The sequence below is a fragment of the Nicotiana tomentosiformis genome, chromosome 3 (assembly GCF_000390325.3).
Source record: "Nicotiana tomentosiformis chromosome 3, ASM39032v3, whole genome shotgun sequence".
NCBI classification, from domain to species: domain Eukaryota; kingdom Viridiplantae; phylum Streptophyta; class Magnoliopsida; order Solanales; family Solanaceae; genus Nicotiana; species Nicotiana tomentosiformis.
This window is the reverse complement of record NC_090814.1, coordinates 66,702,495-66,710,772: the sequence shown is the minus strand read 5'-3', so window position 1 is coordinate 66,710,772 and position 8,278 is coordinate 66,702,495. Positions and strand designations below refer to the sequence as shown.

Sequence of the window (8,278 nt, the reverse complement as noted above, 5' to 3'; positions counted from 1 at the left end):
TAACATTAAAGATTTTATATCTTGTAAGCATATTACACTATAAACAATGAATATAAGAAAAAAACAAAACACTAATTTTTTGCAAATTGTGTTAAACATATATAAACTCTATTTAAAAATTTAAATCTCTTATTAAAATTTGACTTTAAAAGACTAATTTATTAGATGGTTCTTGAAGCCCTCTTTTTTTTGCATCCCTAGAATTCTCGAGTGTCGTCTAATATGGGATTTTCATTCCCAATGGCTTGAGAATTCCAACTTTGTTAAAAATCTGCAATACAAAAGATTTAGGGAGTTACTTGGTTCGCTGAAAAATAAAAATATGTAGTGAATAAAATGAAGCTCAGAACATGCAGCAAAAACAATAGCAAATCAATGTCAAACAACAAGAAACTTTCAGTAGGTAACCATGTGAAACTAAGAACCAACTCTAAAGACTCTCCTATTTTTTGAAAGAGTTTACACTCAGAATACTACATACAAGGCTCTCAATTTTCAGCTTTTTTTTTATAGTCAGTTGATATTTTTCTATCAAGATTGTATTTTTTTTACCTCTCAAAGTATGTGTTCAACTAATTCTTTTTTTTTTCTTCTCCAAAGTTATGTAAAGTGTGTCCTAAAGTGTGGAATATGGTATGCTTAAGTAGGAGAAGAAAGTTCTTTTTGGACATATTTTAGTTCACCTAAAATTGTGTCCAAAGGGACTTACTTTTTGTGCCAAAAACAATCTAAGGACTGTCCAAATGGGAAAATGGCAGCCCTCTCAACCTAATGTGGTAAAAGCATGGGAAGAAAGATGCTTTCAGCCACCCCAGCAGTAAAAGCAAGCCACTAATGTATCTCAAATCATGATTAAACTATTACCCTCCAGCTTTAGACCAAAAGACCAAATCACTATCGACCTAATTGTTTCAAACCAAACCAAGATACAACAAACATGTAACTAGACTTTACTAGTTGAACTATTAACCAACAAGGAGAAACTCAGAAACCAACTATTAAAACCAAGCAAAAACATGTATAATCAGTAAAGACAATTTAGCAAACTAATACCCAAAAACAGAATCAAAGAGATTAAACATGAAACGGATGAATCAATCGGATTAAACCTAGACAGAAATTCCAATCAAACACAAACAAAGCAAAATGATAAACAAAGTGGATCGAATTAACAACAGATTCTGAGACTCGAAGAATCACGAAACTCGCAATACATAAAGAAATAGTAAGATCAATGAATTATGAAGATCAAAACAAAGCAATACAAAAACCGAAACAAACTTAAAATCTAAACTGACCGTTTTCAACTGACTAAGCTACGAACATTGATTATTGACAAAATCAAGCGTAAATCTACTGCTAGTAATGAGCAAAAAAGGGAACAAGGAATTACGGTATCACTTTCGTTCGAGAACCTACCTCAGAACTTTAACCTCGAATCCTCGGTGCAATAACGGGGTGCCAAATGGCCAGTCAATTGACCTTCGAGCACCTTTTGTCTTAAGGGCATGTGTTGGTTCAACAAATTCTGCACATCGGAAATTAATTTGTGCGCCATACCAAAAGAAAAAGGGTGTCCGAGATCGTACACAACTTAAAATAGAAGGCCGAGTGAGTTTCTGATGGTTAAAGGTCATGGAGGTGGAGGTTGCTAGTTGGCAGTAGCAGAGATCAGATTTATGGATGAAATTAAAAGAGAAGTGTAGATCTCAAGTATATCTACATGTTTATGTGAGATTTTTGTGTTGGGGATGACTGGTTTGTCACGAATTTGAGAAAGAAAAAAAAGAAAATTTTGGGCGGCTAGAGTTTCAGTCAATGCCAAATTGGTAAAGATTGATGGAGATTCTGAGGATTTGAGACGTGGATTGAGGTAGATGTGAGAAAGAGAAGAAGACTGGTGTAAGGTTGTTTGTGGAGTTTGGATAACGGCCGACCAGTGGTAGAGATTTTCGACCGGCGAAGGACGGCGTCAGTGCGCAAACTAGCAGAGGGGATGAGAGAGACGAGAGAGTAAAGAAAGAGAGGAGAAAGGAACAGTAAAGGAGAAATGGGGGGCAAAATTCGGACTCCATGAGACTTAAATACCTGGAGTGGAGATCAAATGATGGCCATCAGATCAAATGAAGATGGGTGGATGAAATTGAATCTCAACCACTTAACCAAAATAACGTCGTTTTAGACGTCTTCTAGGCCACCCCATCTGGACCAGATCCTGGGGCTACCGGGCTACCGATTTTGGTCTAAATTTTGGCCAATTACGTCTTTAAAATGGCAAGAGCAATCCCTTAACCCCCCTTATCAAATATTAAATATAATAAAATTCTAAAATCTACAAATAAACACAATAAACCTAAAGAATATAATGTAGGAGAGAAAAAAAGGAATAAAATTTCGGCATTTACAGGTACAAGTTGGTCGTGGTAGGCAATTATGGCCCGAGGTCAGCCTTGGCATACAAGTGTCCATGGTAGGAGGTCGGCCGTGGCAGACCACTATGCACGAGGTCGACTATGGTAGGCCACTATGATAGGAGGCCGGCCGTTGCAGACCACTATGGCCCACAACCGATCATAATAGGCATGTATCAATGGCACGAGGACGTCAATAATATGCCATTATGGCACGCATTCGGCGATGGCATACATGTATCAATGGCACAAGGTCTCTGATACCAGTTGTCGCGGGGTCAATTTGGGCCAATTTTTCGCGCCTAATTGACACTGTGCGGCAGCAACTTGACACTCAAGTTACTCAGCCTTTTCCAACACTTAGCCAACTTTTCAACAAGTTCGGCCTTGAACAAAATTCGGCAGCAACATAAAGAGAACACAATCAAGTACGGGAAAATCCCAACCTTTGTATTAATATGAAAATATACAAAGGACCCCTCACTTTGCTATGAACAGAAGTCGTTCACAGCCCACTTCGACCAGCCAAGATCACAAGTCAATCTTGTCACACTAAGACCTGCCCAAATGCCTAGCCTTAGCCTACTTCTGAAACACTCAGAAACCCTCACGTTTCTTTCTTGTTTCCCACTTTACTATGAACACAATTCGTTCACAGCCCACTTCGACCAACAAAGATCACAAGTCGATCTTGCACACTAAGACCTGCCCAATGCCCAGCCTTAGCCCCCGTTTGAAATAATTAGAAATCCTCACGTTTCTCTCTTGTTTCCTACTTGGAAGTCTCACAACAGAACTTCCTTTTGAAGACACTCTTCTTCTTTTGAAGACCCTCTTCTCTCTTCTTCCTCCTCCTGAATTCCACACGAAATTCCCACCAATTTATAAGTATAGGTGCTGCCACTGGCAGATTTGAAGGGACAACATTACAAAGGGACAATCCATTATAGTGCTTGTTCTACTTCAAGCACTAAATCAGCACTTAACCACTTAATGGGGCATTACCCACGAAATGGCCTTCATCAACATGCATTGTGGAGCACTTGGCCCTGTTTTGTGGAGCACTCAGCTCTTTGGTGGAGCACTGGTCCCACCTTCCACTGAAACCTGCCTTGTACACAGCTTTGCTAAATCTGTCCTAACTTGTAGTTGACATCCCCAAATACTTAGGCTATTTTTCCACACGAAATGATATTACATACAAGTATTAAACAGACATAGGTACAAGTCATTATAAAAATACAACGGCCCACTACTTTGGCAAGTGCACTGCATGTGCCCCTTTTGTTGGTCAGCTATTGCATGCCCAAGGCTGGCATTGCGCCCAGCCTTGGGTGATTTTGACATTGCTCCACGCCAATGCCTTTATGCGCAACCTGCTGCCCATGATTTTACCGTACATGCCCGACACTCTTTGTCGCCCGCACATTGCCTTAGCCGCATTTCTGCCTTGTATTTGTCAACACTTGTTTCACCCATGCCATTACTTGTATTTTGTCTCACATAGCTTTGCCTTAGCTATTGAAACCCTTTGCCATCATTCCGTGCCTCCGCAATTTAGCTTAGCTTGTACTTGGCGCTCCCACAATTTGAACTGCCCGTACCTTTGTCTTTGGCGCGCATGCCGTGCCATGCCGCCCAAACTTGCCTGCACTGCCTCATCAAGTCTTTGCCAAACTTGTCTTGCCTGTCCCAAGACTTTGGCCAATACTTGTTCCCTTGACAATGTTTCTCGTCCATTGTCCCGCATGATCATTTCACTCCCGCATAGGCCAATGGCAAGACCATCACGCCCCAACCCTTGCCACAGCCGTGCCATGTCTGATGACAAAGATTTGGGTCCTAACAAACCACCTGCACCCTTTGAAATCGACGTCATCGTCGTTCTGACTTAGCGAATCAATCCCAAGGGGTTGTTGACATACAAGTCCCCTGGAGGTGCATTCACATTTGCCACAATGGCATTTGCCTCTGCCACTTGTTCATGTCTCTCCGCATCCAACATAACATTCACCCTAGCCTTCACCGGACAGTCCCTCTTCAAGTGCGGACCCTAACAAGTGAAGCAGCCACTGAATTTGCCGCTTCTGTCCTTGCCCTTGGAAGTCTCTGTCTGCCTTCCATTCTTGGCAAGACCCACGTCTTCGGCAGCTTGGCCTTTCCCACTTTTCTTCCATTCCTTTCCCTTGTCCTTCCTTCCGTCGAACTTTAAATACGAAGACTCAGCAGGGTCATGACGTATATTGAGGTCAGCCAATGCATCTGCCGCTGCAATAGCAGTAGAGAGGCTTTGAATATTTTGCCTTCTCAACTCTAATTGCGCCCAGCCCTTCAACCCGCTCATGAAGTAATGCAGCTTGTCTTCTTCTGCCATGTTACTTACATTGAGCATCAAGGATGAAAATTCCTTGACATACTCCCTTACCGTGCCACTTTATTTCAAGTGGCGCAGTCCATCTCTCGCTACCGACGACGAGTTGGTTGGAAGGAATTGGGATTTTAATTCCTTCTTCAACGCCTCCCAAGTTTCAATCTTGGGCAGCCCAGCACTTTCCGCTTCTACTACTCGTGTACGCCACCACACCTTTGCATCATCCGTCAAATACATCGGTGTGATGGTCACTTTTTAATCATTCGGCACACGAGCAGCCAGGAAATACTGCTCCATATCCCATAAGAAATTTTTCAGTTCTTTGGCACTTCTTGCACCGCCATAAGCCTTTGGCTCCGGGATCCTTACTTTGGTGCGATCATTGTTTCTAGGGGCATTATTTTGTAACGCCCTTCAAAGTTGAACCACCTCCTCGCGCAATTTTTCCTCATCCTTGCATACCGAGGCCATTTCTGCCAGTGTAGTCTTATATCTCGCCGCATAATCTGCCTCTAGACGGGCCATTCTAGCAAGAACAGAAGAATCGGAACCCATTTCAAGAGCCTGCCCAACAAGCGCTTCCAACTGTTCCACTCTTTGGCGCAGTTCAGCATTTGTGCCACCAGCCATGTTCTCAAACAGTAACACGAAATCTGCTACTGATCGTCTTACCACTGTCACGAACTTTGATCTACTCTGATATTAGTTTATCAGGGTAGCTCTGATACCAGTTGTCGCGGGGTCAATTTGGGCTAATTTTTCGCGCCTAATTGACACTGCGCGACAGCAACTTGACACTCAAGTTACTCAGCCTTTTCCAACACTTAGCCAACTTTTCAACAAGTTCAGCCTTGAACAAAATTCGGCAGCAACATAAAGAGAACACAATCAAGTACGAAAAAATTTTAACCTTTGTATTACTATGAAAATATACAAAGGACCCCTTACTTTGCTATGAACATAAGTCGTTCACAGCCCACTTCGACCAGCCAAGATCACAAGTCGATCTTGTCACACTAAGACCTGCCCAAATGCCTAGCCTTAGCCCACTTCTGAAATACTCAGAAACCCTCATGTTTCTTTCTTGTTTCCCACTTTACTATGAACACAATTCTTCACAGCCCATTTCGACCAGCAAAGATCACAAGTCGATCTTGCACACTAAGACCTGCCCAATGCCCAGCCTTAGCCCCCATTTGAAACAATTAGAAACCCTCACATTTCTCTCTTGTTTTCCACTTGGAAGTCTCACAACAGAACTTCCTTTTGAAGACACTAATCTTCTTTTGAAGACCCTCTTCTCTCTTCTTCCTCCTCCTGAATTCCACACGAAATTCTCACCTATTTATAAGTATAGGTGCTGCCACTGGCAGATTTGAAGGGACAACATTACAAAGGGACAATCCATTATAGTGCTTGTTCCACTTCAAGTACTAAATCAGCACTTAACCACTTAATGGGGCATTACCCACGAAATGGCCTTCATCAGCATGCATTGTGGAGCACTTGGCCCTATTTTGTGGAGCACTCAGCTCTTTGGTGGAGCACTGGTCCCACCTTCCACTGAAACCTGCCTTGTACACAGTTTTGCTAAATCTGTCCTAACTTGTAGTTGACATCCCCAACTACTTAGGCTATTTTTTCACACGAAATGATATTACATACAAGTATTAAACAGACATAGGTACAAGTCATTACAAAAATACAACGGCCCACTGCTTTGGCAAGTGCACTGCATGTGCCCCTTTTGTTGGTCAGCTATTGAACGCCCAAGGCTGGCATTGCGCCCAGCCTTGGGTGATTTTGACATTGCTCCGCGCCAATGCCTTTGTCCGTAACCTGCTGCCCATGATTTTACCGTACACGCCCGACACTCTTTGTCGCCCGCACATTGCCTTAGCCGCATTTCTGCCTTGTATTTGTCAACACTTGTTTCACCCATGCCATTATTTGCATTTTGTCTCACATAGATTTGCCTTAGCTATTGAAACCCTTTGCCATCATTCCGTGCCTCCGCAATTTAGCTTAGCTTGTACTTGGCGCTCCCATAATCTGAACTGCCCGTACCTTTGTCTTTGGCGCGCATGCCGTGCCATGCCGCCCAAACTTGCCCGCACTGTCTCGTCAAGCCCTTTGCCAAACTTGTCTTGCCTGTCCCAAGACTTTGGCCAATACTTGTTCCCCTGACAATGTTTCTCGTCCATTGTCCCGCATGATCGTTTCGCTCCCGCATAAGCCAATGGCAAGGCCATCACTCCCCAATCCTTGCCACAGCCGCGCCACATCCGATGACAAAGATTTGGGTCCTAACAACAGGCCACTAAGGCCCGTATTTGGCCATGGTATGCCTATGTCAACGACACAACGTCAGCCGTGGCAGGCCACTATGGCCCTAGATCGGCCGTGCCAGGACTTCAATGGCACAACGTCTGATCTATAGAGAGTTGTATTCATGAGGAAAAAACCAAGAGGGGGATTGACCGTAGCTCATAAGTAACAACAACAACACAAGGACAAAAATTTTGCTGATAAAAAATCTTAATTAGCCTAATACTTGGCATCTATCTGAAATTTATTTTTCCAAAAAGAAAAGGGTCTTTGACTCCACTTGGGAGGTTTTGACAAGAGTAATAGAATCATAATTATATGAATTAATGGGTCAAATCAACGAGAATCATAATAAGGGGTGCCTTCATCACGTTGGACATTTGTATTTGTTCTCAATTCTCGAGAAGTTTCCAAACATAACTTCAGACAAGACTCCTTTTCTCGCGAAAGTTTGAGATCTATAGCTGCTAATGAAACATCGACACAGAATCACGGTATGCAAAATGAACTGATTTATTTGCATAATAATTAGTTACTTCTACGGACTAATATGAAGCCACTGAGATGGCAATGACAGATTTTGTCTGGTTCTCACATTTGCTCTTGTCATATATAGTACGATTTTGATTTATCATTAGTGGTGTTTTGTTTGAGCTCCTTTTTGTTTTGTTGAAATTGTTGTCTTTGGTTATGGCATTCTTTTTTCATTTTTATTGAAGTTGTGATTGATTCAAATTTACATGTATGATAATGGGGCGGTACAATTTGAGAGTTGAGACTTGAGACTATAACATTCATTCAGATAAGTAAGTACCTATATTTTTCTTTTTCGGTTTTTGGTCTTGATAAGTAGCGATAATTGGGTATAAATTTCCTCTATTTTTTCAAGCTATATATGCTCAATAGGCATCACACATTAGTGTGGCCACGCTCACAGTATTTTCTTCCCTGGCTCATACCAAAGTAAAAGGTAGTAACGAATTGGAGCTGAAAGAACATGTGTCATGTCGGAGGAAGTGATGAGCAAAGAATCTAATTGAGAGAAAATAAATATGAAGAATAAGGATAATTAATGATGAAATTCTTATTGGGCACCAATGTTAATTCTTTTGTGTCCAACTTAAACATCGTCTCATAAAACAAGTAATTCTCTAAACCCACGTTATTT

The 8,278-nt window shown here is 42.0% G+C and overlaps 1 protein-coding gene across 1 annotated transcript in view; it reads right to left on the bottom strand.

Moving 5' to 3' along the window:
* Positions 1–8,278, bottom strand: part of LOC104094855 (SNF1-related protein kinase catalytic subunit alpha KIN10-like) — a 50,814-nt gene continuing 42,536 nt past the window's right edge. Inside the window, exon 12 of the transcript XR_011414749.1 lies at positions 1–271. The gene's annotated coding sequence lies outside the window, so the exon portion shown is untranslated. The remainder of the gene's footprint in view (positions 272–8,278) is intronic.